Source organism: Tamandua tetradactyla, chromosome 3 (genome assembly GCF_023851605.1).
Source record: "Tamandua tetradactyla isolate mTamTet1 chromosome 3, mTamTet1.pri, whole genome shotgun sequence".
Classification (NCBI taxonomy): Eukaryota; Metazoa; Chordata; class Mammalia; order Pilosa; family Myrmecophagidae; genus Tamandua; species Tamandua tetradactyla.
In genome coordinates, this window is record NC_135329.1 from 9,161,714 (window position 1) to 9,182,586 (window position 20,873).

A 20,873-nucleotide genomic window follows, 5' to 3' on the forward strand; every position below is an offset into this window, starting at 1 on the left:
GAAGTCCAAGGTTATACCAGAATCAATTCTCTTCAAACAAGATTTTGGAAGAGATACTTAACCTAGTTTCATCACAAATAATGTGATTCACTTGAAATCTGGCCTATGCTATGACACCTGCACAGATCATTAGGATGACATTTAAAATATAACAAAATTAACAGTGAATATTATCTCTTATATAAAGATATTGAAATGAAAGAGTAAACAGATAATATCTGCTGAGGACCACAGGAGAGGGGAAACTTGTTATTTTAACCCCACCCACACACAATCCCTCCAGGGAGCACCTCCTTTAACAGGGATCATGATGATTTCTTTACTCAGACTTTTCTGCCTGATTCATTTCCACAGAAATATTATTTTTACCGTGTAAAAATAAAACATGCATGTGACTATTAAAAACCATTATTATCTAACACTGAGAAAACACTGTTATTAGCTCTGCACCAAACTAAGCGGACAGTGAGTCACCCTGAATAAACACAGCTATGTTTTAACATGCAGGTACCTTCTGCAGCTCTTACCTGTGCCCTGTGGATGAGCATTTATTCATTTCAGTTTAGTACATCTCATATTCTACCTGACATTTGTTATTTAAACTGACCTAAGCAGGATGATGTTTATAGCTTTGCTCTATTCAGTAAAAGTTTGCCATTCAAATTAATATTTTGGAAACAAGACTATAGGGAGAATTTTTTACTCAAGAAAACATACTGTTTCTACATCTTTAGCAAACAAATCTGGATGCTGCCGACCATAAATTGTACTTCTCTCATGAAAACAGACTTCTACTTTAGAAGCACTATTGGCAGTCCAATTATTACATGTAGCTACAAGTAATAAGAGCATTTCTCTTTTATTTTAAAACATATTTTCCAATTAATTTTAATTTATGAAATGTCACAGTGAATGGATTATTCAATAACCAACTGCAAGTCAATAATCCACTTGGGAAAATGTCAAATAGCTTAATCAATACCACGTAAAATTAACTTAGAATATTATTCAATTTTTCTCACAATCAGAATTTCTGCTGCTTTTCATTTCAATCTTACAAATATTTATTTAGAATTCAGAGTTGTGCTTTTTAAGCAATCAAAAAAAAGGTAGAAGCTTTGCTCTCAAAGACTTCCAATCTTATCTGTACACTTATGAAGCAGTTCACAGCATTATATAATTAAAAGCTAAAATAATAATATAGATAAATATTACAGGTCACCAAAGGGATAAAAATGGGGTTGGCAGCAATACAAAAGACTCTTAAGTAAGTAAAAACTTTAGCCGAATCCCGAGGAATAGAAAAGATTTGGACAGAAGAATTACAGAGACTGGTATTCCTAGGCACCGAGGTAGACGGAAAAACAAAAAACAAAACTACCAAATACATGGAGGGAGAAATGAGCATGATACACTGGAAATTCAGAAAGCACCCAAGTAGTTTAATTAGAGCTTTGTTTCTGAGATGGGAAATTGACAAAAACACACTGATCAGATAGATTAATTTCAAAGAGAGGTACTGAACTGAGTCTCTGAACTCATTACTACTTCTCACCTCAATTTCAAAGGAAATCAAAAGCATGGACTTTGCTGGCAGTTAGGAAAAGTATTATTTCTGTTCTATCTTTAAAAAAGGAAAAAAATATTTTAAAAAAACAACAGGAAAATAAGTCCAGAAGAATAAACAAATAAAATTTCTGAAATGTTCAGTGATGGTCAAACTCTTTGCAGGTCTGCATATCATGGAAGTAAGAAGATACCTCTCTGAAAACTAGCATGAATGTATGACATCCTAGAGTCATACATTCTGGATAAAAATCCAGAAGACATCTCTTGGGAAGGGGAAAAAGCTACAAAACTAAGAATAAATAAGTGCTGGACACCGCAATTTCACTCACTTCATTCTGCTCCCTGAATGACTCTGCCCCAAGAACCTCAAGTGGGGGCGGGCCGCGGTGGCTCAGCGGGCAAAGTGCTTGCCTGCTATGCCGGAGGACCTCGGTTCGATTCCCGGCCCCAGCCCATGTAACAAAAACGGAGAAACAAAATACAATAAAACAAGAAAATGTTTAAAAGATGTTTCCCTTTCTTCCTCCTTTCCTTCCTTCTATCCTTCCTTCCTTCTCTCTGTCTTTCCTTTAAAAAAAAAAAAAAAAAAAAAAAAAGAACCTCAAGTGGACCTTGTGACCTCCTTCCCGTGGGTGGCTGCTCTCGCCTGCCACAATCCAGGAACTTCCACGAGCAGAGCAGGTGGACTCACAGCCCACTTCCACCACAGCAGCTCTTTGCTCCCTTTCACACTGGGTTTCCCTTTAGGATTTCACTGTTTTAAAACATTCAAAATCCTAACTTATTTCCTACCACCTCCTAGAAATTTTCTAGAAGACTTTGAACAGATCCTCATAATAGAAGTGTTTCTTTTCCATTGTGAGTGTCAAAAATCCGCCCCCCCCCCCCAGCACTACCTAGCTGTTTTTATTTGGCTGACTTTTTTCTTGTCATCTTGAAAATTCTTCTAAGAACAAGCAGAGATATAAATAAATACTGTACATAAATACATATACTGTTTTTTCCTCTCGGGAAATTATAGTTCTGCTTAAAAATCACTAATGAGGAAGACTGTAACCTAATATCTTTTCTCAGCAAAGCCCATGTCAAAATACGCTAGCTTGGCAGACTCAGAATTTAGAAAGCACATTTCCTTCTAATCCACAATAATCCATGTTGTTTAAACTGATTCATTTTTGTTTGTTTTTGCATTGTTTTGTTTTAAAATTCAGTATTAAGAAGGAACTATGGATCTTTTAACTGTATCCAAATTAAAGGACTGAAACGAGATTTTAAAATCTAGCCTTACTTCTAAACTAGAATCTTCAAATCAGCAAGAGTGTTTCCTCCTTAGTGCTATTTTAGATGACAAACAATAACCCTGGGGCTTTTATTGACATGTTCAAAACTGAGGTAAACAGTTTTACCCCAACCTAGTTTCATTAGACGTATGATGTCTATAGGTTGTTTCACTTGCAGTGTGGAATTTAATATAATAAATTATTATAAAGCAGAAATTAATGGGAAAAAAGAGAGGAAAATGAGATTCAACAGTCAAATAAAGTATAAGAGAATTTCTCAGAACTCATTGAAAAACATTTTCCTTTCTTTCAAGGGGGCAAAAACAAAGGATATAGTAACTACTCAAGAAGAATGTTCTGTCAGGATTAAAACATGAAGAGTTGCTACAGCAATACAAAACAAGATAGGGAACTTCCGGAGAAGATGGCGGCTTACTAAGACGCGCGGGTCTTAGTTCCACCTCCAGAACAGCTACTAAAGAAATAGAAACGGTACAGGGCAGCTCCCGGAGCCATGACAGAGAACAAAAAGACAGTGTACCGTATTCTGGAACGGCGGAACAGGCTGGGAGAATCCGCTGTGGTGAGATCTCCGAGGGGCGCGTGCTTCCCCGGGCCGGGGTGGCTGGCGGCTGGAGTCCCTCCCTCCCTCCTTTCCGGGCCAGCTGGGAGATTTGGACCGGCACTCCCCCAAGCCGCTTCGGCTGGCGACCCTCCCCCACAGCGAGAGTATTCCAAAGTTAAAGGAACCACAGCATCTTTTACTGGTGGGACCCACAGACAGACGAGCGCCACGAGCGCCACATACTGGGCAGGATAAGAAAAACAGAGCCCAGAGATTTCACAGGAAAATCTTTCAACATGCTGGGTCCCACACCCAGGGAAATCTGATTAAATGCCCAGACACCAGCAGAAAATAATGGATCACGCTAGGAAAATTGAAGATATGGCCCAGTCAAAGGAACAAACCAATAGTTCAAATGAGATACAGGAGCTGAGACAACTAATTCTGAAGATAAGAACAGAAATGGAAAACCTCTTCAAAAACCAAATCAATAAATTGAGGGAGGACATGAAGAAGACATGGGCTGAACAAAAAGAAGAAATAGAAAAACTGAAAAAACAAATCACAGAACTTATGGGAGTGAAGGACAAAGTAGAAAAGACGGAAAAAACAATGGATACCGACAATGGTAAATTTAAAGAGACAGAAGCTAGAATTAGTGAACTGGAGGATGGAACATCTGAATTCCAAAAAGAAACAGAAACTATAGGGAAAAGAATGGAAAAATTTGAGCAGGGGATCAGGGAACTGAATGACAATATGAAGCGCACAAATATACGTGTTGTGGGTGTCCCAGAAGGAGAAGAGAAGGGAAAAGGAGGAGAAAAACTAATGGAAGAAATTATCACTGAAAATTTCCCAACTCTTATGAAAGACCTAAAATTACAGATTCAAGAAGTGCAGCGCACCCCAAAGAGAATAGACCCAAAAAGGAGTTCTTCAAGACACTTACTAGTTAGAATGTCAGAGGTCAAAGAGGAAGAGAGGATCTTGAAAGCAGCAAGAGAAAAACAACCCATCACATACAAGGGAAACCCAATAAGACTATGTGAAGATTTCTCAGCAGAAACCATGGAAGCTAGAAGACAGTGGGATGATATATTTAAATTACTAAAAGAGAAAAACTGCCAACCAAGACTTCTATATCCAGCAAAATTGTCCTTCAAAAATGAGGGAGATTACAACATTTTCAGACAAAAGTCACTGAGAGAATTTGTGACCAAGAGACCAGCTCTGCAAGAAATACTAAAGGGAGCACTAGAGTCAGATACGAAAAGACAGAAGAGAGAGGTATGGAGAAGACTGTAGAAAGAAGGAAAATCAGATATGATATATATAATACAAAAGGCAAAATGTTAGAGGAAAATATTATCCAAACAGTAATAACACTGTTTTACTGAATGGACTGAATTCCCCAATCAAAAGACACAGACTGGCAGAATGGATTAAAAAACATGATCCTTCTATATGCTGTCTACAGGAAACACATCTTAGACCCAAAAATAAACATAGGTTGAAAGTGAAAGGTTGGGAAAAGATACTTCATGCAAATAACAACCAGAAAAGACCAGGAGTAGCTATACTAATATCCAACAAATTAGATTTCAAATGTAAAACTGTTAAAAGAGATAAAGAAGGATACTATATACTAATAAAAGGAACAATTAAACAAGAAGACATAACAATCATAAATATTTATGCACCGAACCAGAATGCCCCAAAATACGTGAGGAATACACTGCAAACACTGAAAAGGGAAATAGACACATATACCATAATAGTTGGAGACTTCAATTCACCACTCTCATCAATGGACAGAACATCTAGACAGAGGATCAATAAAGAAATAGAGAATTTGAATATTACTATAAATGAGCTAGACTTAACAGACATTTATAGGACATTACATCCCACAACAGCAGGATACACCTTTTTCTCAAGTGCTCATGGATCATTCTCAAAGATAGACCATATGCTGGGCCACAAAGCAAGTCTCAACAAATTTAAAAAGATTGAAATCATACACAACACTTTCTCAGATCAGAAAGGAATGAAGTTGGAAATCAATAACAGGCGGAGTGCCAGAAAATTCACAAATACGTGGAGGCTCAACAACACCCTCTTAAACAACGAGTGGGTCAAGGAAGAAACTGCAAGAGAGATTAGTAAATATCTCGAGGCGAATGAAAACGAAAACACAAATATCAAAACCTATGGGACGCAACAAAGGCAGTGCTAAGAGGGAAATTTATTGCTCTAAATGCCTATATCAGAAAAGAAGAAAAGGCAAAAATTGAGGAATTAACTGTCCACTTGGAAGAACTGGAGAAAGAACAGCAAACTAACCCCAAAGCAAGCAAAAGGAAAGAAATAATAAAGATTAGAGCAGAAATAAATGAAATTGAAAACATGAAAACAATAGAGAAAATCAATAAGACCAGAAGTTGGTTCTATGAGAAAATCAACAAGATTGATGGGCCCTTAGCAAGATTGACAAAAAGAAGAAGAGAGAGGATGCAAGTAAATAGGATCAGAAAAGAAAGAGGAGACATAACCACTGACCTCACAGAAATAAAGGAGGTAATAACAGGATACTATGAACTACTTTATGCTAATAAATACAACAATTTAGATGAAATGGACGGGTTCCTGGAAAGACATGAACAACCAACTTTGACTCAAGAAGAAATAGATGACCTCAACAAACCAATCACAAGTAAAGAAATTGAATCAGTCATTCAAAAGCTTCCTAAAAAGAAAAGTCCAGGACCAGACGGCTTCACATATGAATTCTATCAAACATTCCAGAAAGAATTAGTACCAACTCTCCTCAAACTCTTCCAAAAAATCAAAGTGGAGGGAAAGCTACCTAATTCATTCTATGAAGCCAACATCACCCTCATACCAAAACCAGGCAAAGATATTACAAAAAAAGAAAACTACAGACCAATCTCTCTAATGAATATAGATGCAAAAATCCTCAACAAAATTCTAGCAAATCGAATTCAACAACACATTAAAAGAATTATACATCATGACCAAGTAGGATTCATCCCAGGTATGCAAGGATGGTTCAACATAAGAAAATCAATTAATGTAATACACCATATCAACAAATCAAAGCAGAAAAATCACATGATCATCTCAATTGATGAAGAGAAGGCATTTGACAAGATTCAACATCCTTTCCTGTTGAAAACACTTCAAAAGATAGGAATACAAGGGAACTTACTTAAAATGATAGAGGGAATATATGAAAAACCCACAGCTAATATCATCCTCAATGGGGAAAAATTGAAAACTTTCCCCCTAAGATCAGGAACAAGACAAGGATGTCCATTATCACCACTATTATTCAACATCGTGTTGGAGGTTCTAGCCAGAGCAATTAGACAAGAAAAAGAAATACAAGGCATCAAAATTGGAAAGGAAGAAGTAAAACTATCACTGTTTGCAGACGATATGATACTGTACGTCGAAAACCCGGAAAAATCCACAACAAAACTACTAGAGCTAACAAATGAGTACAGCAAAGTAGCAGGTTACAAGACCAACATTTAAAAATCTGTAGCATTTCTATACACTAGTAATGAACAAGCTGAGGGGGAAATGAAGAAACGAATTTCATTTACAATTGCAACTAAAATAATAAAGTACTTAGGAATAAATTTAACTAAAGAGACAAAAGACCTATACAAAGAAAACTACAAAAAACTGTTCAAAGAAATCACAGAAGACTTAAATAGATGGAAGGGCATACCGTGTTCATGGATTGGAAGACTAAATATAGTTAAGATGTCAATCCTACCTAAATTGATTTACAGATTCAACGCAATACCTATCAAAATCCCAACAACTTATTTTTCAGAAATAGAAAAACCAATAAGCAAATTTATCTGGAAGGGCAGGTTGCCCCGAATTGCTAAAAACATCTTGAGGAAAAAAACAAAGCTGGAGGTCTCACACTGCTGGACTTTAAGGCATATTATGAAGCCACAGTGGTCAAAACAGCATGGTATTGGCATAAAGATAGATATATCGACCAATGGAATCGAATAGAGTGCTCAGATATAGACCCTCTCATCTATGGACATTTGATCTTTGATAAGGCACTCAAGCCAACTCACCTGGGACAGAACAGTCTCTTCAATAAATGGTGCCTAGAGAACTGGATATCCATATGCAAAAGAATGAAAGAGGACCCGTATCTCACACCCTACACAAAAGTTAACTCAAAATGGATCAAAGATCTAAACATTAGGTCTAAGACCATGAAACAGTTAGAGGAAAATGTAGGGAGATATCTTATGAATCTTACAATTGGAGGCGGTTTTATGGACCTTAAACCTAAAGCAAGAGCACTGAAGAAAGAAATAAATAAATGGGAGCTCCTCAAAATTAAACACTTTTGTGCATCAAAGAACTTCATCAAGAAAGTAGAAAGACAGCCTACACAATGGGAGACAATATTTGGAAACGACATTATCAGATAAAGGTCTAGTATCCAGAATTTATAAAGAGATTGTTCAACTCAACAACAAAAAGACAGCCAACCCAATTACAAAATGGGAAAAAGACTTGAACAGACACCTCTCAGAAGAGGAAATACAAATGACCAAAAGGCACATGAAGAGATGCTCAATGTCCCTGGCCATTAGAGAAATGCAAATCAAAACCACAATGAGATATCATCTCACACCCACCAGAATGGCCGTTATCAACAAAACAGAAAATGACAAGTGCTGGAGAGGATGCGAAGAAAGAGGCACACTTATCCACTGTTGGTGTGAATGTCAAATGGTGCAACTACTGTGGAAGGCAGTTTGTCGGTTCCTCAAAAAACTGAATATAGAATTGCCATACGACCCAGCAATACCATTGCTAGGTATCTACTCGAAGGACTTAAAGGCAAAGACACAAACAGACATTTGCACACCAATGTTTATAGCAGCATTATTTACAATTGCAAAGAGATGGAAACAGCCAAAATGTCCGTCAACAGACGAGTGGCTAAACAAACTGTGGTATATACATACGATGGAATATTATGCAGCTTTAAGACAGAATAAACTTATGAAGCATGTAATAACATGGATGGACCTAGAGAACATTATGCTGAGTGAGTCTAGCCAAAAACTAAAGGACAAATACTGTATGGTCCCACTGATGTGAACCGACATTTGAGAATAAACTTGGAATATGTCATTGGTAACAGAGACCAGCAGGAGTTAGAAACAGGGTAAGATAATGGGTAATTGGAGCTGAAGGGATACAGACTGTGCAACAGGACCGGATACAAAAACTAGAAATGGACAGCACAATACTACCTAATTGTAATGTAATTATGTTAAAACACTGAATGAAGCTACATCTGAGCTACAGTTTTGTTTGTTTGTGTTTTTTTTATTTTTTATTATTATTATTATTTTTATTTTTTTCTCTATATTATCATTCTATATCTTTTTGTTGTTTTGCTAGTTCTTTTCCTAAATCGATGCATGTGTACTAAGAAATGATGATCATACACCTATGTGATGATATTAAGAATTACTGATTGCATATGTAGAATGGAATGACTTCTAAATGTTGTGTTAATTTTTTTTTAATTAAAAAAAAACAAAAAACAAAAAAAACAAGATAGGTGTTCTAAAAAAGGAAGACTTTTGCCAAAAATCACAATGGCCCTATCAGGGCTGGCACCAGGCCCTTGTCTACCAGTAGGGGGCTCTGGAAAGGATTATAGATGAGCCCCATATACATATAGCCAAATATTTGAAGTTTTAATCAAACAAATTATTGTATAAAATATATTCTACCCTTCCACCTTGACCAGTATACCTTCCCGACCTGGAAGGCACGGTTCAAATTTAGTGCTCTCAGGCCCCTCAGACATCCATATAAGAGCCTGGCCCAATGTCCTTCCCACATCGGGCATGCCCTATTCTTTAATGGACTATGCAAGCAGGTAGGAACACCAGTCCACATGTCCGAATTTCACCCACATCCACTGCAAACATCCTCCCACTGGCCATTTCTTGGATCAGGTGGTGGGGAGGCAGGTAAAACTACTTGAAAGAAAATCAACAAACAGGACAACATATACCAGTTTCAAAAGCACAAACATTAGAACAAACAGACTAAGAGTTCAAAATACTAGAAATAAACATAATAGAAAGCACTAAGAAACAAGAACAAAACAAATCATGACAATGAAGGAGAAATTTTAGGTATGGAAAATACAATAGCTAAAAATAACATAATAAATGGGATAAATAGATGAACAAATTAACGAGTGGAAATGCAGACTGATAAATTCTTCTAAAAGGAAGCAGAGAAAAGTTAAACAAAATTGAACATATATGAGAAACACTGAGCTAAAGATACAGAAGTGTGTATATATATATATATATATACACACACACATGCATATAAAAATATGCCAACATTCAGAAAAAGAATATTAAAAATACAAGAAATATTTGAGAAAATAATGTGCTTCTCTTTGAGAGGCTACCCTGGAGGTCGCTGTTATACAGGCTTCTGTTAATCTTTCTATCTATCATAACCTGCCAAACCTCAAAGGACCATTCCAGCCAATCCCAAAGAACACCTAGGGCAATATATAAGATTCCACAAGGGTTCCATATACTAGAGTAATTTTCCAGAAACCTACAACCTCCAGATGGGTCCCTGGACCAGGTAAGTCCTGAAACCTAGAGGGCCCAACCACATCAGATAGTTCCATCTCCCTACCCCGTATTAGTGACAGACCCGCCCAATATGAAAAATTTAGAATAGCCATAAGCCAAACACCCCTAAAGAGAGGGATGGAAAAATAAAAGGTGAGGGTGCAGTTATACAGAAAAGATAGGATTTAAGAAATAAATATGAATGCTGAATCATTAAATTGATACCTCTTTCAGTCTCCAGTATTTTAGAGCAGCTAGAAGTAAAAATCTAAAATTATAAAATTGTAACCCATGCCAAACTCTGAAATATGTTCTACAACTAACTGTGCTGCTGTATTTTGAAATTTATTGCTTTTTGGTATATATGTTATTTTTCACAAAAAAGAGGAAAAGAAGTGATTGTGATGATAAAAAAATATTTAAGCCTTCGAGACTTCTATATTCTGGAGCAGCTAGAAGGAAAAATCTGAGAGGATTTTATGGCAGCCCATGACAAACTCTAGGATCTGTCCTGTAATTACTTGCTGAATAGTGCTTTGAAAACTACTGTTTTTTTATTTCTCTGCTTTGTAGATATGTTATACTATGCAATGAAAAAGTAAAAAAAAAAGCCAGTAGTATTATGTGGTATTCTGGGGTTAAAAGTAGACTGAATTATGTTTTTAAATATTTATCTTTTTCACGATATAAATACATTTTATGAGCACTAGAAAATTTAAGATATATATGAAACAAAAAGAAGAAACTTAAAGTTATCACTATTCCCATCATGAAATATATCTACTACAAATATCATATGGCTTTTTATTCTCAACATTTTGAGTAATAAATAAAGTATATAAAAAAAAATAATGTGCTTCTCATAGTGGCAGACTAGTCTATTCCAATCTGCTCTTCCTCTGAGCGAAAGAAGAAAAATTGAAAAAAATTTTAAAACATTTCCCATTAAGAGAATGAAAGACAAGACAGACTAGAATGTCTGGAAAACACATAACCAATAAAGGACTTGCATCCAAAATATAAAAAGAACTCTCTTAACACTCAACACAAAGAATCCAATTTTATAATGGGCAAAAGATATGAGCAGACACCATACCAAACAAAATATACAGATGGCAAATAAGCATAGAAAAGATGCTTGACATCATACACCATTAGGGAACCAGAAACTAAAACAGTGACATACCACTGCACATCTACTGGAATGGCTAAAATCCAGATGCTGACAAAACCAACTGCTGACAAGGAAATAGAGTAACAGGATCTCTTACTCAGTGTTGGTAGGGATGCAAAATAGTCTAGTCACTTTGGGAGACAGTCTGGCAATCTGTTACAAAGTTAAACATAGGCTTTCCATAGGCTTTTCCATATTGCTTTTCCATACAATCCAGCAATCATGCTCTTTGGTATTTACTCAAATAAATTGAAAACTATGTCTACAAAAAAACCTGCACATAACTTTTTTAGTAGCTTTATTCATAACTGCCCAAAACTGGAACCAACCAAGATGTCCTTCAATATGTGAATGGATACACAAATGGTGCTAAGTCCATACAACAGAAGATTATTCAGCAATAAAAAGAAACGAGACAGAGAGGACTGTGGGAAGATGGCAGAGTAGGAAGCTCCAGGAGTCTGTCCCTCCCCCAGAACAACCAAACTGGCAAGAACTGTCTGTGTCAACTATTTTGAAACTCTGGAATCGGCATATAGGGAAGGGTGAGAGAAAGAGGTCGGTAAACTGTGGTAAACAATAACAAATTTCACCCCTTCTGTGACGTGACAACAATCCCCTATCCTCAAGCCCCATGAAAAGCAGCAGTGGGTCCACAGCCCTGGCAGCTGGTGCAGCCTCTGGTGACAGGGTGGGATACAAAGATGCAGTTCCACAAGCTGTGAGAGTGTGAACTCAGATCACGGATAACTGCTTCTGCTCAGCTACTTCAGATCACAGGAAGCTGCTCTGAGGACTGCCACTGCTCCAGCCCACCTTGGAAAAAAGTAAAAAAGTCTTAAAGACAGACCCCTTCCTCAAAACTACAGAAAATAGCTAAATGTGCAAATGTGCAAACAGCTTTAAATGTGCAAATGCCAAATTAAGAAGATATAGCTTCTTCTTGAAGATAGAGCTTTCACAATGTGTGATTGTGAAAACCTTGTGTCTGATGCTCCTTTTATCTACAGTATGGACAGATGAGCAAAACATATGGATTAAAAATAAATAATAGGGGGAACAAATTTTAAAATAAATTTAGTAGATTGAAATGTTAGTGATCAATGACAGGGAGTGGTAAGGGGTATAGAAAAAAAACGAGAAACAAAGGCTAAAATAAATTGGGTAGATGGAAATACTAGCAGTCAATGAGCAGGTGGGGTAAGGGGTATGGTATGTATGAGTTTTTTCTTTTTATTTCTTCCTCTGAATTGATGCAAATGTTCTAAGAAATGATCATGGCGATGAATATACAACTATGTGATGATATTGTGAGTTATGGATTATATACCAAGAATGGAACGATCATATGGTAAGAACGTTCACGTTTGTATGCTGCTATGTTTTAAAATAAATAAATAAACTTTCCTTCAATTCCTAAAAAAAATTAAGAAGATACAATCTCAACAGCCTCAGGAGATGCTCCTGATGCCCATGCCGACCCCTCCTCCAACCCCATCCCAGCACAGTGTGGTGTCAGCCTGCACTCCCACTGGAGGACTTGTTCTGGCTAGGAGAGACTCCTCTTGGCTCAGCCCCACCCCCAGGAATTTGCACTTGGGGAAAAGCAGCTTGGGACGGCTCAAACACTGTAAGAAGAATTAAGTCAAACATCCTGGGGCAAACAATTACCTACTTTAACCCCTACAATAGAGAACCCAGGAGAGGAAAAATCTATTTCATACAGAATAAAGGGCACATCCAAATTCCTGCATACAAGGAAACTCCTAAGGCCACCAGCAAGCACAAGCCCAGAAAACGCAAGGAGGACCCTGCCCTTTGCATCCACCTTGGGCTGATCTTCCATACAGGAGGGCTGAACTCTGAAGGAGAGCTCCAGCCAATGCAAAAGAGTTTGCATTGAAACTGTGAAAGGTGTTTCTTGCAGCATTGGTTTGTTTCATTTTCACAGCTCCTGGCACTAAAGGAAATACACAAATTAGATACAAACTCAAGAAACAAAAAACTCAGCGATTAAATCCCAAAGTTAAAACATCAAATTCTTAAAATACATAGTGTGTAACAAAAGAATACAAGATAAGCAAAGAAACAGGAAATGATGACCCATCCAAAGGAAGAGGATAAAAATCCGGAAAATAACAATGAAGTACAGACTGTGAATATACTAAACAAAGACTTTTCAAAAATGATCCTCAATATGCCCAAGGAAAAGGAAAAACAAACAAAGACCAAAAGGATTATCAGGAAAACAAGGAAAAGACCATATGAAAATCTCAGACAAATCGTAAAAAAAAAAGGAACCAAACTGCACTACTGGAGTTGACCACAATAACTGAAATGAAAAATTCCCAGGAGGGTTTGAACAGTAGGTTGGAGCTGGAAGAAGACAGAATCAATGAACTCAAAGACAAGACAGTTTAAAGGAGTCAGGCTGACGAGGAGAAAGAAAAAAAAATTAGAAAAGCTAAAATTAGTCTATAAGAAGCCTGGGACACTATCAAGCATATCAATATATACATTACGGGAGTCCCAGAGAAGAAAAAGAGAGAAAAGGACAGAACTTCCCAAGAAATTACAACAGAAAATCTCCCAAGCTTAGCAAAGTACATGAATATGTACAACAAAGAAGCCCCCCCAGACACATGGTAGGCACATTATCAAAGCAAGGACAAGGGGAAAGGTCTAAAAGCTGAAAAAGAAAAGCAAGGTGTTTATACAAAAGAGTTTCAATAAGAAAAAGTGCCAATTTCTCATCAGAAACCCCAGAGACAAGAATGCAGTGGGAAGAAATCATCAAAGTGCTGAAAGAAAATTTCCAGCCAAGAAGTTTATATCTGGTGAGAGCGTCTGTCAAAAATAAGGGAGGGCAGGCCACGATGGCTCAGCAGGCAGAGTTCTCGCCTGCCATGCTTGAGGACCCGGGTTCGATTCCTGGTGCCTGCCTATGTTAAAAAATAAATAAATAAATAAATAAATAAGGGATAGATAAAGAAATTCCCAGATAAACAAAAGCTGGGAGTAAGTCACCACTATACCTGTCCTACAAGTAATGCCAAAGGCAGTACTTCACACTGAAAGGAAAAGACACAAGAAAGTGAAACAAAGCAACAAAAAGAAATAAATACCTCACATAAAGATTACTATATGGATAACTATTAATGCCAGCACTACTGAATTTTTTTTGCATGTATCGCCACTTTTCACCCCTTACAGTTTCAAAAATATATAAACTGTAATAATTCTATAGTTTGCGAACTACAATATATAAAGATATAATTTGTAAAAAGGACTAAAAAAGGTGAGGGGACAAAGGGGGACAGGACAGCATATGTGTATGCTACTGAAGTTAAGCTGGTATCAAACATGATTGTTAAGAGATTTAGGATGTTAAATTTCAACCCCACAGTAACCACAAAGAAAATATATGAAAAATACATGCAAAAAGAAATGAGAGAGGGCAGGTCACAATGGCTCAGTGGCAGAGTTCTTGTCTGCCATGCCAGAGACCCAGGTTTGATTCCTGGTGCCTGTCCATTTAAAAAAAAAAAAGAAAAAGAAATGAGAGAATCTAAAAAAAGGTACAACAAATAAATCAAATACATTTAAAAGTAGGCATTAACAGAAGAAATGAGTGACAAAAATATACACAAGACTTCAAAGACAATGTAGCAAAATGGAAGAAAAAAGTCCTGCATTATCGGTAGTTAATTTAAATGTAAATGGATTAAACTCTATGGTCAAAAAGCAAAAGAACTAGGGGTAGAACTTCTATGAAAGATGATAGATTAGGGAGTGCCAGGACTCACTACTTCACCTAAAACAGCTAATAAACAGGCAGCGACTGTTTGAAACAACTGTTCTGGGGCTCTGGAGGCCAGAAGAAACCTGTACAGCATTCAGGGAAGAGCAGGTGGAAGAGGCAGACAAACTGCAGTAAAGATCTTAAGTAGCTCTCTTTACGTGGTTGTTGCCAGTGCTTATCCTCAACTCTAAGGGTGGGCTGCCTTTGGATTCAGGCCCTGGTTAGCGGCTGCTGTTAGAAAGAGACACAAAAACACTTCGGGGAGTGGGGGTGGTAGAGGCGCATAATCAAGCACTGATTATGGCTTTTGATTGGTAAATCTGGATTGCTAGCTCCCAGCTCTGAGCTACTGTTTCAAGCTCTCCCCAACAAAAACAGCAGCAGCTTCTGTTCCAACCCCACCCCTAACCAGGATAGAGGCCATGGAGCTTTAAAGACACGGTGCCTTCTAAGGGCTGTGGGGAACACTTTGTTCAAGGGAGCCTCTGCTGGGCAGGCCAAGAAAGTACAACTTTGGGGACAAAAAGGCTTTTGGTGCCTTTCCTGATGCTCTCCCCAGCACACTCTGGAGCTGGTCTGCCTTCCATCATGGGTCCCTTGCTCTGTTTTGTTTGGGAAATACTGACTTGGGAAAGTCCTCTCCAGGGTGAAATCCATTGAGACAGAAAGTAGAGTGCAGGTTCAAGGGGAAGGGGAGAAAGGTGCAGGGGGTGTTAATGGGCCCTGGGTTTCTATTTGGATTCCTGGGAAGGATCTGGTAATGATGAGGGTAGTACAACATTACACATTTGATTAATCCCACAGAACTGTATACTCGGGAGTGGCTGAAATGGGAAGTTCATGTTGAATATGTTTCCATGATTAAAAAGAGAGAGAGAAAGAGACAAGACAACTAAAGGTAATAAATAATTCTGGACTGAATGTAATAATAAACAAGAAAATACCCCAAAGGTCATTATTTGGATATGAAAAATTTGGACTATGAACTTTTAAGTTTAATATCAATGTTAAATTTCTTAAACTGTATTAAGGTGGTTATTTCATAAGTGAATATACTTGTTCTTAGGAATGCACACGGAAGTATTAAGTTCTCAAGGAGTATGATATGGATTCTATGGGATTTAAGGTAGAATTAACTCATTCATTTAACAAATATGATGGTTCCCTTGAAGAATTCACACTATTTCAATCAATGGAAAGAAAATACAATATAATTTTGCTGGGAGACTCCCAGGGTGCCATTCTTAAAATGGCAGATAGAGTGACCAGTGTTGAACACATTCTGAAATGACATTGTTTGGGTAAAAAGATGAATCACTGGTGGCAGCCAACTCTATCTTACAGAAGACTCTATAAATAAGCAGGAAGGCTTTTCTCTCATGGGAGCAATTAATGCAAGTACTGCTCATCTGTTCATCTTGCCGAAAGATTCCTATTACTATATATGCTTGTTCTTGAAGTTTTTCCCTTACATTACTTAAGTATTTTTCAGACATGCTGAATCCATCAACTGGAAACTCCTTTTTCTCCACCACTCTCAAACATATTCCCACCATATTTTTTAACATGCTATGGTGAACATTAGAAAAATAACTCCTTACATTTCCAAAGCAGATTTTTATAGTTTACCATGCATTTTTTGAGGAGTCTTTTTACATTGGTAAAGTTTGCAGAGGTTTTTTTTTTTAATTTCATGAAATAGTAAAAAATGTGTATGATTTTATGTATTGTCATCTTTGTAATTTGGGTGAATTATGCTGAAATCATGTTTGGATCTTTTGTTTAGTGAAAATCAATATTTACCAGAAAAGAGTAGCACTTGGTGTTTGATGAAAAACTGTTGGTGTCCACATGCCCCTAATCATTGCAAAATGTACTATATTAAAGGGCTGATAAACATGAAATGGAAAATGTGAAGAAGAAAAAAACAGCAATGAATAATAATAAAATCAGGATAGTGTTCTTAGTTAAGTGCAGAACAGTGGGATGGAAGAGGCAAGGAAAATATAAATAAATTTAAGTTACTGACAACATTCAAATGCCTGGGTTAGATAGTGGACTTATGGATATTTATTATTTATAAGAATGAATGGATGAATGAATGAATGAATAACTGGGGGAAGAAAGAGTAAATATAAAGTGATCAGTTCAAGGCCACGGGAGTGGTCTGGGTAGAAGATGATGGTGGTCTAGGAGAATGGCAGTGGGGATTGGAGGAAAACACAGATTTCAGAGATACTCAGAAGAAATGTCAGAATAGGATATGGGGCTGGGGGAGAAGGAAGGTTATAAATGATTCTCAGGCTTCTGTTTAAGGAGTCAGGTAGAGAATGAACACACAAGTTTACACTGCACTACATGGAGCTGTGTGGTGAACACAGTGGTGTCACTCTCACATGTGCACATGGTGAGGGTGAGAATTGGAATACCCTCCACTCAGGATGCACAGACCCTGACTAAACAGCTCAACTCTTACACATACATGGCTCAGATGCATAGTTCTGGAGGAAGGCTCAGGTACTTCTGTTTGGTCCTGAAAGAAGTCGGCTCTCTCCCTTTATCTAGACGTGAAAGAGAAAACAGGAAATAGTGGCCAACAGGCATCTTTCAAATATCAGCCTATGGATGAAGCCAGTATAAAAGGATGGCAAAATGACCCCGATGCAACTGGTCTGCCTCTAGACTCCTCAGTTAACTCCAATTATAAATCCCTGTTACCATAAAAGCCCATGTAGGTGAGCTTTCTATCACTTATGACTGAAGATAATGAATTGATATGAGGTTGGAAACTGAAAGGGAGTTTGTAAATTACAAGCCCCAAAATGTAAAACATGTTCAAGTGCAGTCAAGAATAAGGAAAACTTCCTTTACTGAGGCCAAGAATTTGGATACCCTTATTATCAAGAAAGGAGGCAGGGGGCCCCAGTGGCAAGCAGCTCCGAACTGCCGTGATTTGCACTGGGCATGGCCTGGAGGGAGCCAGCACAGTTTCCATTGATGTTGCTCTTTTTGGCCTTGCTCCCCAGGACTGGCAACAAAAAGGGTAGCCCATGTTTCCATCTCAGTCACTGCTCACCATTGTTGCTGCCTATGTCTCCCCAAAGAGCCAGGGATGGGAGACAGAGTAAGGAAGGACCTGCCCAGGGGTCCCGGGACCAGGGCCACTCTGAGAATTGAGGGGTGTGGGCAGGCATCCCTGAAGACACTGCCAACCTCAGCAACCTGGCGGGATCCATGCAAGCACCACGTACCTGGGAGTCGACAGTATAAAGCAAAACAAACTATAGGCCGGCGTCCTCAGACTGCTGCTGTGGTGTCTAGAACAAAATCACTTCGAGACTGAGGTCAGATTCTGACCAATTCTTTGAACAAGAAATGGCATTCCTCCCTACACCTTGGTGTTCCGCACTTCAGGTGAGCCTTCTGACACAGTGATGGGCTGTGGGCCCAGTATGGTAAGGCTGAGGGCCCAGTATGCCACAGAGAAACCGCTGGGAGAGAAGTTGGAGGATCCTCTGAGAGTGTTATTTTAACTCAGCCATCTATGTTTTGAAGACTTTTCTCCTAATGGAGCTCCCTGATTTGGGGAAGCACTGTGCAAAAAAAAACTTGCAAGCAGCTAGACTTTCTTTCACTAAAATGCAATGCATGGAAATAAAATATCTCTAAAGATCTCTTTATGTCTGCTGCAGATGAACATCCCTTTGTATTTTCGAAGGATATGCAGGTCCCAGTGTAACAGCATTGTCCCAGTAAGAAAGGGAAAGCTACCAGACACGGTGGTTGGCAAGCACATTGACCAGCACAGTCAGCACAGCCCTGGGGACGGGGAAGATTTTTATGTACTAATGCTCAAAAGAAAGATGCAAGAAAAAAGAGATGCTGCCACTGGCTTGTGACCAGCATCAGAGCAATTTCTGTATTCAGCACAGACACCCTGCAGACTACAGCTGCAAACACAAAGGCCACCCTGGCAGTAGAGCAGGTGGTTCAGCCACAAGGGCCTCTGAGCTCAAGCCATCAGAAGCCTTAAACACCTGCTCTCCAGGTTAGCTGGCTAAGTGACTCAGTGGAAAATGAACAGATGATGACATGATTGTACTTGTTCTTCAAATGGGCAAATGAGCTCATTTTTGTATATTATTTAACTTTGTAGATAACTTTTATGCTCTAGCATTTTCATATTTCTTATGGCAAACAGACTGAAACTATATCAAAACTTTTCCAGTAAAATAATGGGTATATTCGTGATACTCTACTGTGGGCTAAGCTGGTATAACAGCTTTCCTGGCTTAGTGAATACAGGATGGGAGTGTGGCTGAGGGCATGGCTTTACCTGGTGCTGGCCTGGTCAGGGGCCCAGGATGATGGTAGTTCCATTCCCAGTACTGATGGGGACCATCACAGGCCACAATTCCCTTGTTAAAGTCCCTGTCCAAAGTGGCTGCCATTCTTCTACCACTCTCCCACTCACATTCCAGGACCCAGAATGCAGCTGGATGACCATACCTGATTCAAGGGGAGCTGGGAAATTCTGTTTTTATGAAAGAAGAGGTTGTGTTGTGGTGGTCTGCGTCTTGCTGTCTCTGCCACAGCTGACTTCTGAAAATAGGTGCAATTGTCAGCCAGCAACAAGCCAGCATGTGAAACAACTTATTTGTACCTGGGTAGTTTCAACTCCAAGAAAGTCACAAAATGCCAGCTGTTAAGCACAGAACTCTGTCCAGTATTTACATGATAGAAGCTGCCTATACGGATTCACAAAACTATTGCAGGGAGAGAGTTTTCTTAAATACTGGTTATAGGAGCTAGGTCTTTTTAATAGTGGTTTTTTTTTTTGGTGGGGGTAGGGTGCATGGTCCGAGATTCTAACCCAGGCCTCCTGCATGGCAAGTGAGCATTCTACCACTGAACCACCCATGCACCTTTTTTCTGTAGTTTTAAGAGAAAACCCCGGAGCTAGGGGAGGATCAACTGTGGTGTGTACGCCACATTCGCATTTTAAATGAAGAGCAGATAAACACGTCAGGGCCAAGCCCAATTTCTACTCCTAGCCTTGGCTTTGTATAGCCATGAACACGTTTTATAAACACTAAGGACATCATTTTCAGTCTCAGTGTAACAGCACCGTTTATACTGATAGGCTCCATCCTCGTCTGAGGGAGGTCTCATTCCTTGGCTTGAGCTTCAGGAAAAATGTGAAATAAAATGTCATTTAAGCTGGGTCCTGAGCCTCACCACCAGTTAATCCAGCCATATGTTCCAACATCCCTTTGAGATATTTATTGCAGCTAGATTAACAAAATCCAAATAATTCCTTTATCTGTTTTTGTATCCTCCAAAAAAAAGAAGGGGTCTGTATTCAGTTTCCATTCTATGGCCTGGGTATTTAGGGGTATTTGTTCTAGAACAACCCCTTTTCTGTACCTACTATCCAGTGGGCAGTCACCACTAGGTGAGCTGTAGAGCACCTGAAGTGCTGCTAAAGCAAGTGAGGAGGACTCTTCAGTTTTATTTAGTAACTAGAAAACTAATATTCAACTCAGTTATTAGAAAACTTTAAGATATGTTTGGAACTTGGGGGTGTGAGTTTTTTTAAAACTGCCACTTTATGTAGTCTAAATGCAGATCAAGTATTTCTGATGAGAATTTAATGTTCAAAATGAGATGTGTCCAAATTAAGAGTTTAAACACACACTAGATTTAGGAGACAATGGCAAAAAAAAGGACGTAAAAATCTCATTATTAAAAATATTGTTTACCCAGTGTTGAATTATTTTAGATATGATGGGTT

General features: G+C 38.3%; 1 protein-coding gene and 1 pseudogene across 10 annotated transcripts in view; one reads left to right on the forward strand and one right to left on the reverse strand.

Moving 5' to 3' along the window:
- The window catches only part of DTNB (dystrobrevin beta), a 445,692-nt gene that overhangs the window by 319,393 nt on the left and 105,426 nt on the right, over positions 1–20,873 (reverse strand). The gene's annotated exons all lie outside the window — the stretch shown is intronic.
- Positions 18,647–19,132, forward strand: LOC143676681 (AN1-type zinc finger protein 2A pseudogene; annotated as a pseudogene).